Source organism: Pygoscelis adeliae, unplaced genomic scaffold, assembly GCF_000699105.1.
Source record: "Pygoscelis adeliae isolate BGI_AS28 unplaced genomic scaffold, ASM69910v1 Scaffold40, whole genome shotgun sequence".
Classification (NCBI taxonomy): Eukaryota; Metazoa; Chordata; class Aves; order Sphenisciformes; family Spheniscidae; genus Pygoscelis; species Pygoscelis adeliae.
The window spans coordinates 2,162,746-2,185,147 of NW_008823953.1; the positions used below are offsets into that span (position 1 = coordinate 2,162,746).

The window sequence follows — 22,402 nt, forward strand, 5'->3', positions numbered from 1 at the left end:
GCTGCCATTTGGTGGTGACTGATCATTCCTGAGGACTTCCTGCTGTAAATATTTGCATTACGTGCTGTCATGTAATGCAGAGCACGGGCTGCTGAGGAGTGTTTGATAATGAAGCGTTCTGCCTCATTTCCATGTATGTGCTGCAAGCCGGGATTTTATGAAAGTGTGCACGTATGAGCAGCTGTATCTCATTCTTTCTAAAGGCTGGATTTAAAAACCTCAGCTGTGTGTTCTTTTTCCCTTCATGTCTTATTCTGTGATAGGTGCGTTTTAAAACTGTCTGGTTTTGGGACATTGCTGTGTAATAAATCTAACGGTCTGATTTTGAGTGTAAGAATAATTATACTTCAAGAAACAGAGGATAAAGAGGGAGCAGAAACTTCTAGTGGTTTCTGCACTGTTCAGCAATTGAGGTTAAAAAAAAAAAGTTTATGGAAAACACAACATCAGGCTGCTGCAATTAATCATGGCAAAGAATGCAAGCCAGGTACATCTTTAACAAGTGTAAGTGGTGTACCTTGAAAGGCTCAGCATTTCCAGGGAGGGAAGCAGCACTTCTCTGGAAGCTATGGGTATGCTTAGGTGACTGGGTATTTGTCAGGAGTGAGCAAGAGAATCCCCTTTCCTTATCTTGAGATGAGAAGTAGCCAGAGCTCCCCCAACTTGCAGCTGCCTTCGAATGCGAGGTAAGGAGTAGCAAGGAGTAGCATTGTTAGTACCACCTATATTCTACCTGTCCCTGTATACGTCTCCTCCTATTACCTGCAAAGGCGATGGAGTCATTCAGGAATGAAAAAGTCAAGGCAAAATGACTGGAAATACTCAGCTGGAAGGAAGCGTAGGCTCCAGCAGTCAAATACAAAGTGCTCTCTGCCAAGGTACAGTCCCTTGCCAATGTAAAAGGGCATTTAACAGAAAATACATATGCTAAGAAACAATTGCTGAAAGAGAGTGGATTCCACTGATTAACCATACGAGATGAATAATTCTGAAAAAAGTAGCTGATCCATAAACTGTGGGAGGAAGGTGATCCGTGTAGGCTTCTGATCTGTTGGAAATATCTGCCCATTTTTGGTTTTCTCCTGATGTGGTATTTCTTTCACAATAGCAGCAATGCTGTCCACATCCCACCTGCCCTATGTGCTCATACGTTGCTGCCAGTGTAGGCTAACATCATGAAGTGGTATAACATGAGAACGTAAGTCTTTGAATTTAAAGAAACTATTACATTGACTGGGGAGTTGCTTCAGCATTTTAACAGAAAGTTCTGTATGTCATTGATTTTCTGTAAGCGTGCAAGGAGCAATTTGGTCACTTGTGTACAAAAGAACGTTATGGTATCTGGAGTTAAGAAGGTGTAATGGCTCACAGTAGGCTCATCAGAAGTAGAAGAAAGAAGTGTAGTACTACCTCTTAGTAGGGAATTGGCAAAGATTTTACTATGTGCATAGGAAACATTAGCACTTCCATGTTATGAAGTCCTGTGTGCACTCATTGTATGCTTGTTTTGAAATGTTCTAGAGAGGTGAAGTTAAAAAGAGCAAGGAAAGGATTAGGAGTAATGCAGAAAGGTTGTCATTAATACTCTATTGTTTTCAACACTTTATATTGTAGTATTACCTAAAGCCTTAATCTGAGATTAGGACTTCAGGGCAGTATGTGCTGAATGGATACGCTAGCCATGACATGAGCTACAGCTAATGCGCATTTGGAGGGAGGGGTGGGTTTCCTGGCAGAATTTGGCTGTCCTAGCTACAAAATAAAAGGGAATGATTTTTAGTGTGAGAACAAGCCTCAGTACGTTTGTAACAGCTGAAAAAAGTCATTAATTCATTTTTTCACTTCTGTTTTGCTTCATTATAAAACCATGGTAGTGTTTTACAGCCTGACTTGGTGATATTCAGTTATGTTCAAGCATACTTACTCACATGAGCAGCCTCCTAATAGTTGCACAGTTGAGCCCTTAGTTCAGTATAATTACATTTTTGGTTATGCTTTTCTAGATCCTAATTAGCACCGATTCAAAGAATTTGAAGGTTAATGACATGTCCAAATTATTTCTTATTGCCACCTCAGTAACACGGGCGCTTTTTCAGTATCCAGATACATAAAGACTATTGTATTTACACTGCAATTACCCTGTCATGTAGTGAGCACTCCATTTATATGAATTAGTGGAGCCGGAAAGCGTAACCAGGGTGTAATTGGTCTCTGACTGCAGCATAACTATAGTCACTGACTTTACTGGAAATGTTTAATGATTTTCTTCCAAATTGGCAGAATCTTTCAAAACAGAATAGAACTAACAAGTAGTCACTTCAAGCAGCATTTTCATTATGACAGATTTCAGATATGTCAATAGCTAAAATGACAAATGATCCAGTTCTGTGCATCTGGTGGTTTTTTTCTCTATCTTGATATCGACTTTTTCGGCTTGGTGTGGTTCAAACTGCTATCACCACCCATTCATAGATTTACACCACTTAAGAGAGATAAGTGCTCAGAATTTATTATCCAACAAGCACAAATTGAGCAGAGGAGGTACAAACAATTTTCTTTGTGAATGTCAGCATTGATTTCCTGAGCAGCAGCCCGTAACTCTCAACATACAGGTATGTTTGTTTTTTATTGTTCCAACCCAGGAGGAATATGTCTGCTTTCCAGCACACAGCTGTTTGCATATTAAAATGTTACTTAATTTTGCAGTCTTCATAATTTCCTGATCTGTCTGTATGAAAGACGGAGGTGTAGTGTATTTGATCATCATAATGCAATTTCAAATACAAGCACCTAAAATTAGGCTTGGTGCCAAAAATCAGAATGGATTGGAAAAGACTTTATGCAAAAAATGCGCTCAAAATACTCTTCAGTGCTTTTTCTGCACTAAATCACCTGCATATTTCACATGCATCTTCAAGGACTGCACATCTAGGAGAGAGGGGAAAAGAGCCAGCTGTGTGGTGTGAGCGCGATGCAGGGCAGCGGGTCAGCATGGCTCAGCACAGCACTTCTCTCGAACGTGGTACTTGTCACTGAGGAGGATGTTCAGCACGCTGGCTGTGCCACTTTTAAACAATTGACACAGCGCTGTGTCAAGCCGCGACTCTGCACATATTGCTGATGCATTGAAAGCCAGTGCCCTTTTGCATCCTGCGGTGAATCCAGGTAATATACTAGAGCATGAAAGAACTAGTCCTATATATCAAATCTATCCCTGGCACAGCACCAGACACTTGAAGCAGAGAAAGGCCGTGTGCCTATACAGGCGGGGTGGCTGGGGTGCGTGTCCTCTTCTGTTCAGTGCACTGAAGAGTGGAACGTGAGTGATCTGAAGTGGAAGTTGCAGAGGTCCTGACATTGTTGTCTTCAGTTCTCCTTTACCAGTGCAGGCATGCTTAAGTGCCTGGTAGCTTCACACATAATGCACTGCTGTAGGCATAGCTGCAATAGATTTAAACAGGGAAGAGATGACATACGAAAAAGCTGGCATCTGTTAAATTATTAAGCAAAATACTTCTGTAAGTGTTCATCTGTCAGACTTTCCTACTGTGCTAGCCGGAATGTGCGGTTGTGCAGTCAAAAAGCAGCGTAGGGACAGAACAAAAAGCAGGGTTAAGGCCACCATTTGCACATGTCCCATTAAAATGTTGTCAACTTCTTGCCATCTCATGGGCTCTAATTAAGCAGTGCTAATTCTGGAGCTGCTGAGCCATTGCTAGGTATTACTGTCCACAGCTTACTTTTCACTTTGCAGATCAGTTGCACCAATTTTGAGCTTCTCCCTGTTGCCCTAGTTTTTTTGCACACGTTGCTTCAAAGAAAAGACTTGGGTCAAATTTAACCTTACTGGGCACCTGGTCCTAGATGAACTTCTAAATATGGATTTAGAGTGGTTTAATTAGCAGACTTGCGGTGCAGCACAGAGTTGAAGTGAAGAAATAAAAAGCATGACAGATGGGAACTGGAGTGAATTTATTTCAGCAACACCAAGATCATTACACAAGCCCTTTATTTGTTAATGGGTTCAATACGTGTCTGCTATTTCCTAGCCACTTGCTTTCTGAATGTCTCTTGTTATGGTCACATAATAGCCATACTAATAGTCTGCACATCATATTACTCCCTTCTGTAGTTTAGTAAATTATGGAAAGATCAGTGACTGTTCAGCACACTGCTCTAGTATAATGTAGTCTATGCTTTGGCCTTTTATGTTCTTCCGCACTCCCTCCTGCATCTGGTCAGATTCATGAAAGACAGTGCAGTTCCTGAAATTATGCAGTGGGTCTGAGGGCAGATATTTTAGTTCTGTTGAAGAAGGAAGGAAGGATTTAGACCTGTGGAGTACACCTCAGAGGTGAAGGTGATAGATTTCTGAATGAAGCACCTCCTGCTTCCTCTCTTCTAGGAGTTACATGCTGTGATAGGGCATGAATCTGATTGTGGGTGAACACCAGATAAACTACTGGAGGTAGTTTAGGCTACGTGACACACCTTTCCAGCATGTATGAGTTCAGAAGTTGCAAAAAGATTTGCTTTGACGTTGCTTTACAAAATAGATTATTTCTGCCCTTTCCCCCTGCATTTATCAGTTTGATTTGTTATTGCCAATTTTGTACACGTTGACCTAAGTCTCACTGGGTGCTCGAGGCCTGCTAATGAGTTAAAAAAGAGAACGTTGTGTTCTAGTCATTTTTTGTGTGTGTTTGACTATTATTTAGTGAAAGCACTGTTTATACTTGGCACAATCTTGATTTTAAAAAATACACTTTTCAATCAGGGAAAAAAAGGAACAGGAATGCTGCCAGGATGAATCCTCTCCAGTATCCAGCTAGTCTAACACCCAGGACCGTGGAAGCTACAAGAATCCTGCAGTGCCTGGGCATGAAATCCTCTAGGTCAAATTGGGTATGTCTGCAGTTACTACCTGATGGAGGCATAAAGAGGAAGGGGCCAGAGTTTGGTTTTCTGTGCTCTGTTATGTTTCCAGGACTGCTTGTCCACATCATGACTTTACTGGCCATAATGTTTTCACCAGCTGCCCTTTCTCGGTGTGCACTGGATAGGCAGAGGGGGCTAGCTGTTGGAAAAACTTGTGTCCCTGTTGCAAGTAGGATGCTTGATGACTGCAAGTCATTGCAGCAGGGAAATAATTTTGGGCTTATCAATTGTATACTTTCTGTGTCTGCACAGTAACAAATTTTTCCCTTTAATTAGGCCTTGCAAGGAAAAAAATCCTTGCTTTCCTCAATTTTGAATTAACTATTGTTCAATTTTGTTGTCTTCTCCTGTGTTCCAGAATTAGTGAAGATGGAGATAAGAAGCTCTTGATCGCCTATCTGTGTACCAGTTAGCATTGCTTATAGCTTCACCATGTTTCCTTTTACTCAAGTTCTTCTAAGGTGCTTTAAAAGCATTATATCAGGTGATGCATGATTCTGATCTGCATCTTCTCTTGCACAATTTTTAATAGAAAATTAGATTCTTTTTGAAGGCATAAGCAAGCATTTTCAGGACCGCTGACACCCTCCCGTTCTCATGAGTTTGGGAAGTTCTTTGTGTGTTTATGTAACAATGTAAGAAGAGGAAATTTTGAGTGTGAATGACAACCATGTGGTTTTGTGTAGAATTGCAACTGAGGTAGAAGACTTTTGAAGCAGGAATAGTGTTAATTAGCTAAGAAGTCTGAATTAGTTGGGATGAGATGTACCAATTGCTGTATCTGTTGGACTCCATGACCCAGGAAGTAATTTCCTGTCCAGTGTTTCTGGGAGGTCATTGCATTTTCATCAAGATAAGAAGTCTGTGTTCTGGCGGTCATCAAAATCATACTGACACTTTTTCAAGACTAGCTGAGTTAATGCATGAATTCTAATTGTTCAGGTTCTAATTTGGGTAATTATTGCAGGTACTAAAGATGGATCATTTCAAATTAGTTTACCTTTTTTTCATGTCTTCTCCAGCTTTGTTATATAGCACTGCTGTTGGACATCTTTGTTTCATCTTGGATGTGGGTGGCAATGTGTTACCTCTCAGGTATATGCTCAGAATTAATGTTTTCTGAAAGGGTTGGTAATTATGATCCATCTTTAGTACCTGCAATTTCAAATTAGTTTAGCTTTTTTTATGTCTTCTCCAGCTTTGTTATATAGCACTGCTGTTGGACATCTTTGTTTCATCTTGGATGTGGGTGGCAATGTGTTACCTCTCAGGTATATGCTCAGAATTAATGTTTTCTGAAAGGGTTAGAAATTCCAAATGAAAGCTGTTGTCATAGTCTTTAATCTGCTATTAATGCCTACTAGCTGATGAGACAAAGCAGAGGACTTAAGAGCAAGTATTAGCCATGCTGGAGAGCGCAGTGGCCCGGTTTCTGACTGACCTGTCCATCCAGGAAAATTAGCATACTAAGCCATGGTCATTAGAATAGAATAAAGAAATTACTCATGTTGAGGAAGGAATGCAAATATTAGCTGACACAACTGTCTGTATGGATAAGCCTTCCAAAGAAGTTGAATAAATTTTAAAAGGTGTACAGGGAAAAACATTAACTCAGTGCTTATTCAAAGCAATGAATAAAATCCTAAATGCCTTTTTAAGAGCTTACAATGAACAAGGCAAAATAAGCAGATGGAGCTGGGGCAGTGAAGGAATTTGTTTTGTAAAACTCTTGTGATAGCTCTGTGGTGATGTGACAACAGGACATCAGGAAAACTCAGTAAATGTAGTGGAATTACCAGCTTATGGGTTATTTTCAAAATATCTGTAATGTTTGTAAGAGATCAGTGATTTCTAAAACAACATTAGGATGTCAGAGGCTCATCTTATTGAAGATGGTGTTTTCTGTAACAGTATCTGCTGCTGGGTCTCAGATACCTGAAGTGAAAAGGGAAAAGGAAGCTTAATCTGCAGGGAGAGATGCTTAAAAAGATGTCACTACGACTTTGTAGTGGCTATTGGTATAGATCACGGTAATCTGAAAGCCAGATCCACTGAAGTAATAGAGATCTTCCTGCCTATTCAGTGGGTCTTTCCCTCAAAGCCTAGGTGAACTATTGCACAAGTACAGGCTAGATACGATTTGTTTGTCATTTGTGTTTGCCTGGCCATTTTAAATTACTTATTTTGCTATAAGGCATGATGCTTTGGACAGCTGCTTTGGAGTATAATGCAAATAACTTAGAAGAATTGGGTAAGATTTGGGTGTTTGGTGTGTTTTTTTTTTTTTGCAGAAAAGAGTGTGGAGACTTACATGGGGTCTCTGGGGACTCTTGATGCACTGACCAAGCTGCCCTGTGCTCTGTGTGGCAATCAGAGCTGTAGCTTGCAGGTTTACAGATGTGAGGGAAATGTTTAGGGGACACAGGCAAGGAATTAACTGAATATATCAGTGGCAAATTTGCTGTGCAAATGCAAAGTGTAATTTTACAAAGCTTGATGCATAGTTGAGAACACTGAGGAATTCTTGGGTAGGTGCACAGATTGTAAAGTCTCTGAACCACGTACAAATGAAACACAAGTTTTATTGGAATCACATATTCCTGAGCTAAAGGGTGCTACATTCCCTGTGGTCAGCTGGAAACCTGACACAGTGGGAGGAAAACGGGGGAATTAGGTACAAGTCCCCTTCTCGTGTCCACACATCCGTATCGCTTGTATCTGAATACAAGCCGAGGTATGAACTTAAGCTGAGGTGGGCAATTGCATGCCCAGTCTTTCACTCAACATCTTTCAGCAAATTTCAGCAACTAGCATTCCCTAACGTGGCTGTTTCAAGCACTGGGAGGATTTCTCTACCTCAGAGCAGCAGCCAGACAAACAGCCAGGCATGCAGAGGGAAAGAAAGAGGTCGTAAAACTTGCCAAAGCCAGGTCTGGATCCTGCACTGAACCTCTGTGCACAATCCTGCCATGAAGCTTCATCTCTACTGGAGCTGATAGATGCCATCGACTTTAGTCCTGATTGGATTTTCAGTAACCAAGGACTTCCCAGCAGCCAGTATAAAGGAGAAAAATAAATTATTTTTCTTGAAATATCTTCCTTTTGTTTCCTTGTCTGCTTTCCTTAGTCCTGGGAAGAAAGGGGGATGGTAGGAAGATTTGGGGAGGGAAGAACATTATTGTAATTTCACAATGCATGACCCTTTATAAAAGTAACTATGTATTGGGTTTGTGGGGCAAGGTTTTGGTAGCGGGGGGGGCTATGGGGGAGGCTTCTGTGAGAAGCTGCTGGAAGCTTCTCCTGTGTCTGATAGACCCAATGCCAGCTGGCTCCAAGATGGACCTGCTGCTGGCCAAGGCTGAGCCAATCAGTGATGGTGGTAGTGCCTCTGTGAGAACATATTTAAGAAGGAGAAAAACCCAACCAAACAACAAAAACCTGTGCAATTGCAGACCAAGGTTGGTGAAGGAGGAGGGGGGAGGAGGTGCTCCAGGCATCAGAGCAGAGTTTCCCCTCCAGCTCATGGTGAAGACCATGGTGAGGCAGGCTGTCCCCCTGCAGCCCATGGAGGTGAACGGTGGAGCAGATATCCACCTGCAGCCTGTAGATGTGCCTGAAGGAGGCTGTGGCCCTGTGGGAAGCCTGTGCTGGAGCAGGCTCCTGGCAGGACCTGTGGACCCATGGAGAGAGGAGCCCATGCTGGAGCAGGTGTGTTGGCAGAACTTGTGACCCCGTGGGCGACCCATGCTGGAGCAGTCTGTTCATGAAGGATTGCAACCCATGGAAGGGGTCCATGCTGGAGCAGTTCATGAAGAACTGTAGTCCGTGGGAAGGACTCATGCTGGAGAAGTTCATGGAGGACTGTCTCCCATGGGAGGGACCCCATGCTGGAGCAGGGGCAGAGTGTTGAGGAGTTCTCCCCCCAAGGAGGAAGGAGCAGCAGAGACAATGTGTGATGAACTGACTGCAACTCCCGTTCCCTGTCCCCCCCGTGCTGCTGGTGGGGAGGAGGTAGGGAAAATCGGGAGTGAAGTTGAGCCCAGGAAGGAGGTAGGGGTGGGGGAAGGTGTTTTTAAGATTCGGTTTTATTTCTCATTACCTAACTCTGATTTGACTGGTAATGAATTAATTTTCCCCAAGTCGAGTCTGTTTTGCCCATGATGGTAGCTGGTGAGTGATCTCTCCCTGTCCTTATCTCAACCCATGAGCCTTTCATTCTGTTTTCTCTCCCTTGTCCAGTTGAGGAGGGGGAGTGATGGAGTGGCTTTGGTGGGCACCTGGTATCCAGGCAGGATCAACCCACCACAAACCAGTTCTTAAAAATCTATCCTGAAATAACCCATACCCTCAGATAACCTATATAAAATCAGCAGACATGACTGCGGAGATTACTCTGAGGTGAACTTGCACACATTTATAACTTGTTGATTTGTAGATCATTTTGAATGTGTTTGGCATAACTCACAGGTTATTTCAGTGGAAATACCCTAAGTAGGTGAAAGAGAAGAGCAGGTGGTGACTGAAAGCTAAAAAGCTTTTCAACAGCCCAGCACACATCAGTGCCTGCAGATATCTGTCCTTTGAGTGTGGTGTGCATGTATGTGTTCGCATGTGAATGTCTGTACGTTCATGCAAGCCCTATTGTGATCATGTCATCCTTTCCACCTAGCTGCTTTTTTTTTTGCTTCTCATGTTTTGTACTATTACTTTTCTGTTGTGTATTTCCCTTTTTTTTTTCTGCTGGTGATTCAGCTTTCAGGTTTGTTTTATCTGAATCTTGATTATAGCTTGGATTGCCTGTACTTAACTTCTCACAAAACCCAGATGATCCAAAAATATATCTATAATGTTATATTGGGAAAAGGTTATGATCAGAGACAGCTAAAAAAAGAAAGCAGCATTACAATTTCTGTTCATCGAGAGGCAGACTTAATGCTTCACAGTTATCTGAGGTTTACATTTCCTGATTTCTAAGAGCTCGACAAGATAATCATGTAACCTTAACGTAGTTTTGCTGATGGAATACAGTTATATAATGTTGCATACTTTTCTAAATAATTTTTGCTGTATTTTTACTTGTATTAAAGATTAAGATAGATGTTCAGGTGGGGAAATTGATGTAGGTCAGTATGTTATATATTAGTTTCTTTCGAGAAACGTTTTCCACTTCCATTAAATATCTGGGTTTTTTCCCAGCTAGCTAGCTGAGTTTTCAGACACGTATGTTTCTGTCCGTACTGAAAGCATGCAGCCCCTCCCCACTCAGTATCTGCAGTTTAAAAGCAGGCTTAAATTCTTAGATCTGTAAAGTCTGATGGAAAGCAACTACATTGTTCTTACGCAGCTCCCTTTTTAACTCAACGGGTCTGATTTTTATTTACAGTGAGGCCCTTTTTGCCCTTATGGCAATGCAGTAGGACTTTATGGTGAACATAAGTATAAACCACATTAATTAGACTGTATGTTGATATTCTTAGCAAAGGACCACCAGCATCGCTCATACTATTTAACTAACTCTGGGCAATTGTTAAAATTGAGTTCACAACATGTGTAATGGGCTATATTATTTCAGGTAGCAACACGTTTATGAGCTCTTGTCCAGCAGACTAGGACTGTGATTCCAGAGGTGAAGTATTTGAGGGCAACCAATATCTGTTACCATAAAGCTGATTCAGCTATATGAGAATAGTTAAGCCTAATATTGGAAAAGTCTGGAGGGTGCCACTAGTTGTCAGGAAACCCTGGTTTTAGTAGCAGCCTATTTATTTCTCTTGTTGTTCCCAGAAGGATCTAACTTAGCCTCGCCAGCAGGCAAGTTTGAAAGTTGCTGTTGTCAGGTTTGAGTTCTAACAAAGCTGTACTGATCATTGTTGAGGTTTTTTTTGTTGCTGTTTGTTTTTTTTGAGATGTGTCTGAAAAGGGAGGAAGGTAATTTTTTAGGATGTGGAAGATCTGGCTTTTTAGAAATTGTTTTCTTTCCTCATAGCATCCTCCACTACCCTTTTGTTTTCCGCTCTTCTTCTATAAAGCCTTACCTTTTCTCTTTTTCTCTTTTCCTTTTACACTTTCTTTCCTTTTCTAGTTCATTCCTTTCATGCTTTTGTTGGCTGCTTCCTTTCACAGTTTTGAAGAGCTTCTTGATGAGGAGGTCCAGGCTGCCTGAAAAGCATGCTGGGGTCTGGCCCTGACCAGCCTTTAGGACCGCTTGGCTGCCACAGCTGGCCGATAGCAGTCACTGTGTAAGCCTCAAAGTGGGGTGCGAGACCTCCTGCTTTGCTGCGAGGGCGAGCCATGGCTATGCCTGAGGCTCAGCTTACAGGCCCGCTGGTTTTGCAGCTGCCTCCCTGTACTGTGCAGCAGCACTCTGTGAATCTTCATGCTCTTTGGAGCTGCTACCACTGGGAGGATGCTCAGGGTTTGCACATTTATTTTTCAGTTGTGCCTTTGAGGGTGAGGAACGGAGGGGGAAGTTGCCAAGACTGTTTCGTGATGTCCTCACTTTCTACTGTGAGTGATGCATCACTGATGGGGGGTCAGCACAGGCTGGTTCGGTGTCCTGCAGTTCAGGGATATATAATGCTGCTGCAGCAGAAGAGGATAAAACATTAATGCCATGAAATCAGTGGCCAAACTCTTACTACTTTCAGGAGGGGTCAGAATTGGCTTCTAGATTCAGTAGTCATCCTTTGTATCTCATTGTAGACTGGCAGCACAGCCTGCCCCAAGATGGGAGGGGAAAAGTCGTGTCTTTTGTTCTCCCCTTTCCAAATGGTTAAGAGGGGCATGGTCCAAGGGGTGGCTTGGATCAGACCTGCTTCCGTGTAGCCCGAAGTTTTGGACACTGACAAAGAAGTTTTGTTCCTGCTACTGCAGGAAAGAGAAGAGCAGCAGAGCACAAGCTGCTGCTGGAAGGGCAGCCTTGTGGCAGAGCACCAGTCTCTGCTCACCATGGCTTCTAGCTCCAGCAATGGCAGCATCAACAGGCCAGCTCTGCTCTCCTTTCCTTGCCCATCACAGCTCATACAGCTGCAGACAAGTGAGCGTGGGGGCTGCCTGCATAGGTAAGGAAGGAAGGGATCTACTGTTGTCTGACAGAGGGCAGAAATGTTCCTGGTGGGGATGAGGGGGAGATATTTTGTGCAATATCACGTGAGGACACCTGCTTTCACATAAGTGTGTTTGGCAAAGGGAGGCATCTGGGGAGCAGGGGACATGGAGTTTGCATGATCTACAAGAATTATTTCATTACACACACTGTAGTTAATGATTTCTCTGCAGTGACAGCACTCCTGCATTTAATTGACATCCCTTTCCCCTCTTGTCATATTTAATGACTTTATGTTCAGAAGTCTTTTGCATCCAGTACTGTATCCATCCTTTTGCAGGCCAAATCCTTTACGAGGCTTTCTGTGATGACCAAATTGCTGTAGTGAATTTGGCTGTTATTGGAGATCGGATTTTGTAAATGCTGCTTCCCCCCAGAAGTCTTTGCCGTACCTGAAGGTTGCTGTAACACCCCACCACGGTCATACAATCATTTAGGTTGGAAAGGACCTTTAAGATCAAGTCTAACCATTAACGTAACACTGCCAAGTCTGCCACTAAACCATGTCCCTAAGTGCCGCATCTACATGTCTTTTAAATCCCTCCAGGGATAGTGATATATTGATTCAAGAAGAAAAGGGATGAGAGAGATGAGACAAAAAGAGGTGAAATGCCTGAACAGAAGTAGTTGTAAGCAGGATAGAGAATGTATGAGCAAACTGGTGGGAGAGTATCTGGTGCAGCGACTGCAGCAGTTTGAGTAGAGTAAGAAAAGAGAAAGCTAACCAAACCATTATGGTTCAAGATGAACTTCAGCCCAAGATCATAAACACTGCACAGATAGAGCCAGGAGGCAAGTTTGGTGATGTGGAGCAAGCATGACTTCATTCGCTACAGAGATAGGCAATCACAAAACATTTTGGGAAGACAGGAACCTATGGAGACCCATCTTTCTCTCAGTAAAGACAACCCACTGCTTTCAAATTCTGAGTTTGGCCCCTGTTTTCTTCATCCTTCAGGTCAGTTATTGATATTACACATGAGGAGTAGCAGAGATAGAGCTGGATTTGTTCAGTCTTAAGAGGAGTCTCAGGTGGGATGTTACTGATGCCTTTACCTAATGGGAGGTTATAGGGAAGGAGGAGGCAGACACTTCTCACAGTGCATGGTGAAATGACAGCAGGCCATAGACACAAGTTGCAACAAGGGACATTCTGATTAGACCTCAGGAATTATTTTTTTTTTCTCAAGACAGTAGTCAAACATTAGAACAGGTTGCCCAGAGAGCTTGTGGGATCTCCATCCCTGGAGAGACTCAAAGCTCAACTGGACAGGGCCCTGAGTAGCCTGCTCTATGTTGGTCCTGCTTTGACTGAAGGGTCAGATGACTTCAGGAGATCTCTTCCAACGCTGGTTATTCTATGGCAGTTTGATTACAATCAGTATTCCCGCAAGCCCACTTCACTGGAAGAAGCTGTTGACTTTTTAAAGCCTGCTGCTCTAGAAAGCAGCAAACTAAGAAAAACAAAACTGTGAATGCTGTAGCCAGCAGTAGCCAAATAGGAAGATGAAGACAATTCTAAAAAAGAAAAATTAAAAAAAAACCCAACCACACAAACAAGCAAACAAAAAAAACCCCCTATGGGTTTACTGAGAATAGGATAAGCAGTTTCTGCTAGGTCTGATGGATCACACAAAAGATACACAGGAAAAAACACTGAGTATGAATGAGACTGCATTAAGTAAATGTAGATACTGTAAAAGGAGGTGGTCTTGGTTTTTTTTCTCAGCTTGACCCTTTCTTGTGCCATCATAACTAGAAAAATGCTCTGAGTGCAAATGTTTTATTAGTAATTCAGCAAGATTGAGGGACACTTGAAGCAGCAGAGATATTTCTGTTTTTTAAATCAGGCTATAAATCTCTGCAGTCGCCTCATTTCTGCCTAAAGTAGGATCCAAGGTTGAAAGTAAAGGGTCTGTAACTCACTTGTGGAGATAATGGTATTCATAGTGAATTGATATTTGGGGCATTGATTTAGAAGAATGGGCATTGTTCACTGCCTTGCTGCTTCTTTTATGGTGTAAAGGGTCATTGACTCGAGTCCCTTGTCCAGACTCTTTGACAGCAAGACTAATGTATTGAGCTGTTCTTCAGCTACAGTTTAGCTGAAGGATATGGTTCTCTCTCACACGTGTCAGCATTACTCATCTACATACTTGTCCCAACCAAACTACACTAGAAGAGTGAGGACTTTTGGAAGCGCTGATGAAGGCTGCCTGGAAGCACAAACTGCTGTCTAATGCAGTTTCCTGCTTTCCAAAGACATTGTGGATGTGTCAGTTTAGAGTATTTCCACTATATATGCCCTACATTTTGATCACTCTTGTCATTTTGTAGTGCAAAGAGAAAAGGTGTTAGCAGCAATCTTTTAGTGCTCCATACAAACAAAGCATTGATAAGTTTGAATTTGGAGGGTAAATCTTATGCAGAATTACAGGATCCAAACAGTGCCCAATGGGCCTATCTCACCTGTCAATGGCGAACCTCCCAGGTATTTCAGTGGGTTGTAGGGTCTTGCTTAGCTGTTCCTGAGAGGACAATATTTACAAGCAGTCCTTGCTGTCAGAGCGCTTAAACACATTAATATTCTGTGTATGGACCTGTCAGGTTTACAGGGCTGATCCCGTCCTGCATTAGGCAGCTGCCGGATGTAAATCTGGTCATAAACACAGGTTTTCTTAAAGGCTTTTTTCTGGATGATGGTAGCTCTGGGAAGCACAAAGCTGCTTAGCAACTGCAAGGAGCCTTCTTCCCTGCTGACTCAAGCAGAGTTTGTTTTGCACATTGGGGTTGTAAACTACTGTCATCCTTTGGACCACTTTAAACTTGCCGATAGACTTGTTAGCGCTCAAAGGTTCACTGGCATCAAATAGCATGCAGCCTCAGAGGCAACGTGTGAGCAGTTGGTGAGAGACGCTGCAGAAGGCAGTCCTCCAAGAAGTTTGCTATGTATAAAGAAAAAATGGCAGCTGCTTAGATGTAATCCAGCCATTGACCCAGAAAGCACAACCCATCTACATGCATGTGTGACTGTGTTTAAGTATCTGAAAATCTAAGAGTTTATTTAAATGAAGTTTCAAAGAGTGAAGGAAGATCAGAATCTCTAATCAAAGCTCTTCCTCTGCTGCCAAAGGATAGCTGAAGTTTATTGGGCAGAACTGTTGAAACAATGAAAAAGCTGAACCTAAAAAAATTTTGGAAGAAAAAGATACTGAACTCTGTGGGAGATACTGATTTGTTGCCTCGATCCTCGATTTTGTTTTAATTGAAAATGATTGCTCTTAACATCCCTATTCTAGCTGCTGGTTATGCTGAAACAGCATTCTACCCACATAGGGTAGATTGAGGAGTATGAAATATCTTCGTGTCAATGTGGAGACCGCATATGCTTGGTATGTGCTGTCATTGAATGTCCTCTTGTCATAAGCCTGTTGATAGTTGCCTTCTAGAGGACTTTACTGATGATACTAAACAGCAATTTTTTCTGGTAATTAAGTTTGGCTTCCAGGGTTCGTTATCTAGAATCTGCTGAAAGAATTTGTAACATTTTCAATGGGGAAAAAAATGTTTACTCACTTCCTTGCTACCTTTTTTAAGGTTTCTAGGAGAGAAATTTTTGGAATGAAAAATTTGTCTCCTGGGAATAAATAAAGTAATTGATAAACACTGCTGCAAGATGAGGCAAAAGGAGCTCTCTGCAGACAGAGGTCAATTGCCATATGCCTGCAAAAAGGCAAATTCTCCTCTTAATTAGGGAACGGCATTGAGATGGTGGTGTGCTACAAGGCTAGAATGGTATTGACCATGACACATGGGGAAGACTCTGCGTGTGTGCGGTCACAGCCCTTCAGGGAGGCGAACTGGCTGCAGAGAGCCCAGCAGGGAGTTAGGCTGCTACTGGAGAAACTGGCTGCTGTTTGGAAGCACCTGATAGAAAAATACTATGGTGCCAGCACAGTGGCTAAACTAGCTAACAGAATAAGTGGAATATATTGCATTCAAGAGCTGGATAATTCTGTTAACAGAGTGAGGGTTGTAGCTGAAGCACTGCCACTAATTAGGGCTATATTTTCAAAGTGGTGCCTGGGATTATAGCTGTAATTCTGTCGGTGACAGTCATGGAGCTCAGGTCTCCATTTGCTCCTTTCACAATTCGCCTCATGTCCCAGTGCGCCCTGTGTTCCCAAGATGTGTAAGAAGTCAAGTGATGGGGAGAAAGGAAGCACTTGTTCAGTCTCTGGTTTAGTCAATTTTTTTCCAAAACTATTTCTTTTTAAATTCAGCACTTGGGAGGAAATGGGAGTATTGACCCATTTGCAGATCTCCTGAGGACTACTATCTCTAAAGAGGATGGTAGAATACGAAGCATGAACTTGGGACAATGTCTTAGATTCTTTTCCTGTGGAAAGATCCTTCACGGCTGAGCTGTGGAAAACGTAAACTATTTTCCACTTGCTTAGGGAGTTGTCCTAATGTTAAGAGTTCAGTGAAATCAGGAGGGAAACAGTAAAAGCCAACAGAACTAGGTTAGGGGAGAATAATTTTTTGAGGAACTCTTCTTGACACCTGTGCCATGTACACACAGATCTGTTATAACAATAGCTCCAAGCTGATTTAAACTGACATCAGCAAAGCTGTGCAGAGTAGAAACTGGTACTCTGCCCCTGCGTCGGGCTGGGGAGTTTCGGATCTCAGATGAACTAAGGGATACAGACAGATGGAAGGGGACAGGGGACAAAGCATCAGCTGCTTCTTTTGCTCCTGACTATAAAAAGTAAATAAGGCTATTAACCTTATTTATTTTGCTTTAAATCTGAGGGCAAGTTAAGTGCTCTTGAAAAGCAGAGAACAGAGAACTGGAGCTTGAAGCCAGCATAGTGCAGGCAGTTACTGGGCAGCCTGCCTTTTCCCCAGCTCTGCAACACCATATCTTTAGCTCTGACACATCTAGCAGTACTTTTTCTGTTTGCTGATGCACAATTTGGGACTGAGTTGAGACTATTTTTCACTTGTGATTTGAATCAAGCACAGGTTACAGCCTCCCCTTTTTGCAATGCTCTTGTCTACTGCTTTTCATTCTCAGAGCCCGTGTATGCAAACATAAAATACTTTGCTGCTTTACTTTTGTAGTTTCTAGTTTTCTTTCATTGTAGACTTCTATCTTCCATACAAGTTTAGTGCTGCTTGGAAGCATGAGCCCCTCTGAATACTCTGATAAGTTCTTAAATGTGCTTTTTTAAAGAGAAGCTCTTGTGAATAGATAGTATGATCCAGGCTAGAGCTTTGCCAATTTACAGTACCTGACTATTTAATCTGCATTAAATTTTACTGTAGTTATCTGTGCTGTCAGTGTAAACTATTCTAGGTTTTAATTAGCACCTTTTAAAATTGGAACTTGATTGGATTGAGTATTAGGTCATGTCCATAATGTTCACCATATAAAACGTCAACGCATACAAGCAGCTAGTGCAGCATTATTTCTATCACTGTAGTTTCCTCTGTTTTAAATGTAAGAAATACTGGCCTAGGTGAGATAATTTATATCAATTATGATCATAAATGTTATCATTCTTTTGCAGCAGAAGCTACTGTGACAGAAGTGCTTTGGCTGTCAGCAAAGAGCAAGTTTTCTTAAACCGGATGGTCTTTTACTTACGGGAAAAGAAAACTTGCTTAGCTTTGTTGAATTGCTTTGTGTGGTCATGGGGGCCAAAAATGCCCTTCTGGAGAGGAAAGTGTGTTACAGAATGAAAAGTCTAAGGCATAACAGTGTTTTTCTGTGCAGTGTGTGGGAAAAGGAGTATGTGCTTGTATTTGTCAGCTGGGTGTCTCTAGCCTGTGGTAGAAGTATGTAATAAAATCATATTAATTTTGTTTCATATCAGTAGGACTTTTAAAATAACTAAGTTGGGCTGTACAATATGTAAACATGCTAAAAGTGACTTACTGATGCAAAGCACGCTTTACCAGCACGCTCCACTATTACTGGTCACTGTGGTGCCCAAAAGTGGATTTTCTAATGCAGCACCAGCCAAACATGGTTACAGCTTCTTCCAGACCTGCGTTCACACTGTATATGTGTCCAAAAGTATTTGCCTCATCATAACTTAGGGGTACAGGGAGGCTGAACAGGGGCACCTGAGGTGTGCCCTGTAGGCCACTTTACTTCCAGGAGCAAGAGTGTTGTCCTTGTTACTCTTCCACATATCTAGGTGGACAGGTGAAGAGTTAAGGTATTTTAGGAGATATTTTTAAATAGCTGTGAGAGTCTCTGTTTCTTAGCTTTTGCTTAGACAAATTTTTAGTGATGGACTTGGAATTTTGCCTCAGTAAGCGCTGAGTACTCTGGGATTTCTCAAGATTTTTTTCTTAACACGTACCATGGCTAAAGAGGGAGAAGAAGTCTCAAGGGCTCCATTTGCTAGTGTGAAGCCTGTGTCCTTTCTCATTCAGGGTCACATAACTTCCCTCCAGTATTTGCAGGAACTACTCACAAGGAAAAGTGATACTAGGACAAGACTGTATTATTTTTAGCTTTCGGTCATCTCCTTCTGTCTTTTTTTTCCTCTACTGAAAAAATGAAAAGCGCTACCAAACGTGGACCTTTTCTTGAGCTCAGCAAGTCCCAAGAGGCTTGCATCTGGCCTCAAGTACCTCCCCATGTTTTGCAGATAGCCATCACAGGCTCTGGCAGTTGTCTTTTGCCATGCTTCAGAGGTTGGGAAACTCTGTAGCAGACCAGAAGAAGACTTTACAGTGCATGTTTAATGGAAAATATTTTAAAGGAAGTACCGATACTTCTCTAACTGCTTGAGTGCATGCACTCCCATCAGTGGCAATGACACTGGCTCTGATTACAAGCAAGGAAAGCGAAAAGAGGTCTGAATCTGGTTCAGGAAGCCTTCAGTTTTCTGAGAGATTCAGCTAGGCTCCAAGTTGCAGCTCACATCCCATCTCTTCATGTCAAGATATGATAGAAGCATGTAATAAAAGCATATTCATCCTGTATCGTATCAGCAGGACTTGTAAAATAATTAGACTGGGTTGCACAATGTGCAAACATGATATCAAACTAATTCAGGCTGAGTTTTCAATTCAAGGGCATAAAAGAGCACCGAAGTTATTGAGGGAAAATCACATTTGTTCCTTTTCATACCAAGGACTTCAAGTCCATAGGATGTCAAGTGATGAGATGAATGTTGTCTTTCTGCCAATTAACTATGTTTTAAGTGGCAGTTGAGAAGATAGAGGGTTTTTTACCTCCTGATGACTAAATTCAAGGTTTACTTACAGTGGCAAAACTCACGATGTAATTATATTGTAGCCACTAAAATCAGTCTGGATTTCTTTAATGATAAATGGCAAGCAGGAAGAGTGTGACCCATGTACTTCTCCATCCCAGGCCTCAAGACACAATGAACCCCAGTCGGTGTGGTGGCTGGCGAGTGTTGGTGACCATGTGTCCTTCTTTGTCCTGCCCTGCGCCAAGTGATCTTAGCCTTGTCTTCACTACTGGGGACAGTCTGGTATTGTATTAGAAAACGGTGAATCCAAACTGCAGCAGATAACTTTTTTCTTTTCAGAGAATCAGACTTAATGTCAGAGGCTTTTCGCATTGTTTTTAAGTCCCTGTGAATGTTAAGTTTGGTCCCAAAAACTGCCCTTCAGCTGGACAACAGGGCAAATGTAATGACCTCAGCTGGTCGGGGCACTGAGGGGAGAAGCCTTGCGTACTCCGCTTGCTTGGCACAGCAAGCTAAATCACGCTGTGCTCCTGATGGAGTTTCTCTTTCTCTCCTGCCGTTCCTTCTGACTCCTTGAAACGTCAATATTAAAGTAAAATCACTTTCTTTAGTCTTCCTAATATTCTTCCCCGGGTACATCCATGCATAATCACTTCTTCCTTTGAAAGAGGACGTCTACCTGCTCGTGACCCCCTCTGGCACATGTCCTGCCGTGCCTGAGGACCTGTATTGCGGGTGAGAAGGTGCAGCATACGTGTGTGGAGAGCGGCAGACCAGCACAGGTTTGGGATGAGAGCTATACAGGAGGCATTTGGCTTGGTTGTATGAAGTCTTTAATGGTGCATCCCAGGTCTCAGCCCAATGATAAGCGCCTCTCTCCTTCAGCCTTTCTGCTGTGCGTTCCCTTTCTTGGCTGCCTGGACAGAAAGAAAATCAGAAAAACTTCAAGAAAGTGTTGTGGTGTGTTTCAGATTACTAAGGTTAAGTGCTAGACGTTATCAAAATGCCTAGTGTTTTGATGTAATGTTGCATCTCGGAGAGTTATGCTGGGATAAACTAGGGAGTACATAATTTGTTTACGTAGCAAGGCCGGTTTTTAGGCCTTACTTTTGTATTGCAACTTCAGACCTTGCCGATGCAGCAAGAGCCTGCTTCTGCAAGCAACTGCCTGCCTGGTGCATCCCGCTGGTGTCCGCAGGGGTAATTTGGGGTGCAAAACTCCTCTCACCAGGAGGTGCTTGTAAGGCTTGGTTTGCCGTTATGACGCTGTCTGACTTTTTGGTCTCTGAAAAAATCCTTCAGGGTTTTTCAAGTAAATCTCTGGTTTTTATGAAAATAGGAGCTAGATAAGAGGAGAGGCTGTGGCTGCCCCATGCCGGACATAAGCCGGCTCCAACAGCCTTTTGGTCTTCACAAGGGCAATCACTGTAGGGGAAGCTGTGGATGCATCCCTCCTTAAAACTCTGACTGCATTGGGATCAGGGAATCTAGGATTAGGAAAATTATGTCAAAATTTCCAAAGTACTAAATCACAAGAGCTGTTTTCCATTGAAAACTAGGGGGAACATTTATTAGCAATCAGGTCATTTAAAAACCTGGCCCTGATATAACACATAAATGCTGTGTCTATGGAGTAAAAAAACTTTCCAGCTCCCGGGTGCAGATGTGGACCCCAGCTTCCTCTCAGCTTATCGCTGGGCTGAGATCTGGGATGTACCCTACTTTTTCACTCCAGTCTCCCTCTGCCTTGATTTCCATGGGAAAGCATGGGGCAAGTAGAAACTGGGGGAGCACTACCAGCAGCCCCATGATTGTGTGACTGAGGGGTGAGCACTTGACGGTATGATGTGGGGTACACCTACTTCACAGAATAGATGGATCCTTTAGGAGCAAATAAATTTTTATTGTTGTTGTTTCACTTATGGGGCTGAATGTGTTATTACCCTTTGTATAATGCTAAGCTTTGCCGGTAGAGGTTTGGCTATGCGGGGGATGCTTTGCCAGTGTAATACCCCAGTATAACTGTCTTGATACGATTTCACTAATGTAGATATGGCCTAAAAAAGGTCATTTAATAGCAACATATCTTTAAGTTTTGAACAGGCCAGTATTTGCAAGACTCCATGAGATCCACCCCAGTCTATTCAAAGCATAGACCGTTAAACTATTCATACTGATTCGCTGCAGATCTAAAAACCCCAGAGAAATGTTTAAGTACTGGAAAAAGGCACATGTTTTGCAAATGTGCGTTTATCTAGGTCAGTTGGCCCAGTTACTGTCCTGGACAAAATCATGAACAAGACCATAAGTAGTAAGCGTTAAAGGATAACGTGTAATAAATGCCAGGTAGTGAAATAGTATGAAAAATACATCTTGACAAGGAAATATCATTTGTTTCTTGGTGGGATCGCAACTTCGGCTGGTAAAGGTTACTGAGCTCGTGTCATAAAATTCTCATAGTCACACATAACTGTCTGATCTAAATGTGTGTCTATCTAGAAATCAGTAGTGGCTTTAACAAACAGATTGAAACCTGCTTAGCTGAGAAGTCCAAAAGTGCAATTGTAACTGCTTAGCTGTGTTCCAACAGGGATATTTCTACTGGAATTTGCTTGTAGTCCAGCTCTACCCAGTACCCTTTTTCCCATTTAAATAGTCTGTAAAAACAAAATGTTTATGACAAAAACTTCAAGTCCAACAGAGCTCCCTTTTTTTATAATGGTGTATAAATTCAACCTGTATATTTATGATCTAGGCCTCATCTGTGTCTTGACCTGCCAGCTGTGCTTGTTGTTTAATCCCTGCTAGCCGGGCTGCAGTGCTCCCTTGTCCAGGTTTTGAACTCTCTGGGGGCAAAGAGCAGCTTGTTTTCTAAGTTAAGCTCGAATACACAATATTTAATATACTGAGCAATGAGTCACATCTGAGTGGGGCTTCGGTTACTGTTTCCTGGCAGAAATTGGAACTTCACTGCATAAATGCTTTTTTCTTTTTCGCCTGAAAGCCAAATGCTAAGAGTGGTGAGGAGCTGCAGCTTCCCAGGAGCAGAGCAGCACTTGATTTGACTCCAAAGTCGGTGGGAGGTAGTAATAGTAGCAGCACCTCCCTGCTGAAG

General features: G+C 42.4%; 1 protein-coding gene across 1 annotated transcript in view; it reads left to right on the forward strand.

The window, feature by feature from the left end:
- HECW1 (HECT, C2 and WW domain containing E3 ubiquitin protein ligase 1) overlaps nt 1-22,402 on the forward strand; it is a 184,280-nt gene that overhangs the window by 59,941 nt on the left and 101,937 nt on the right.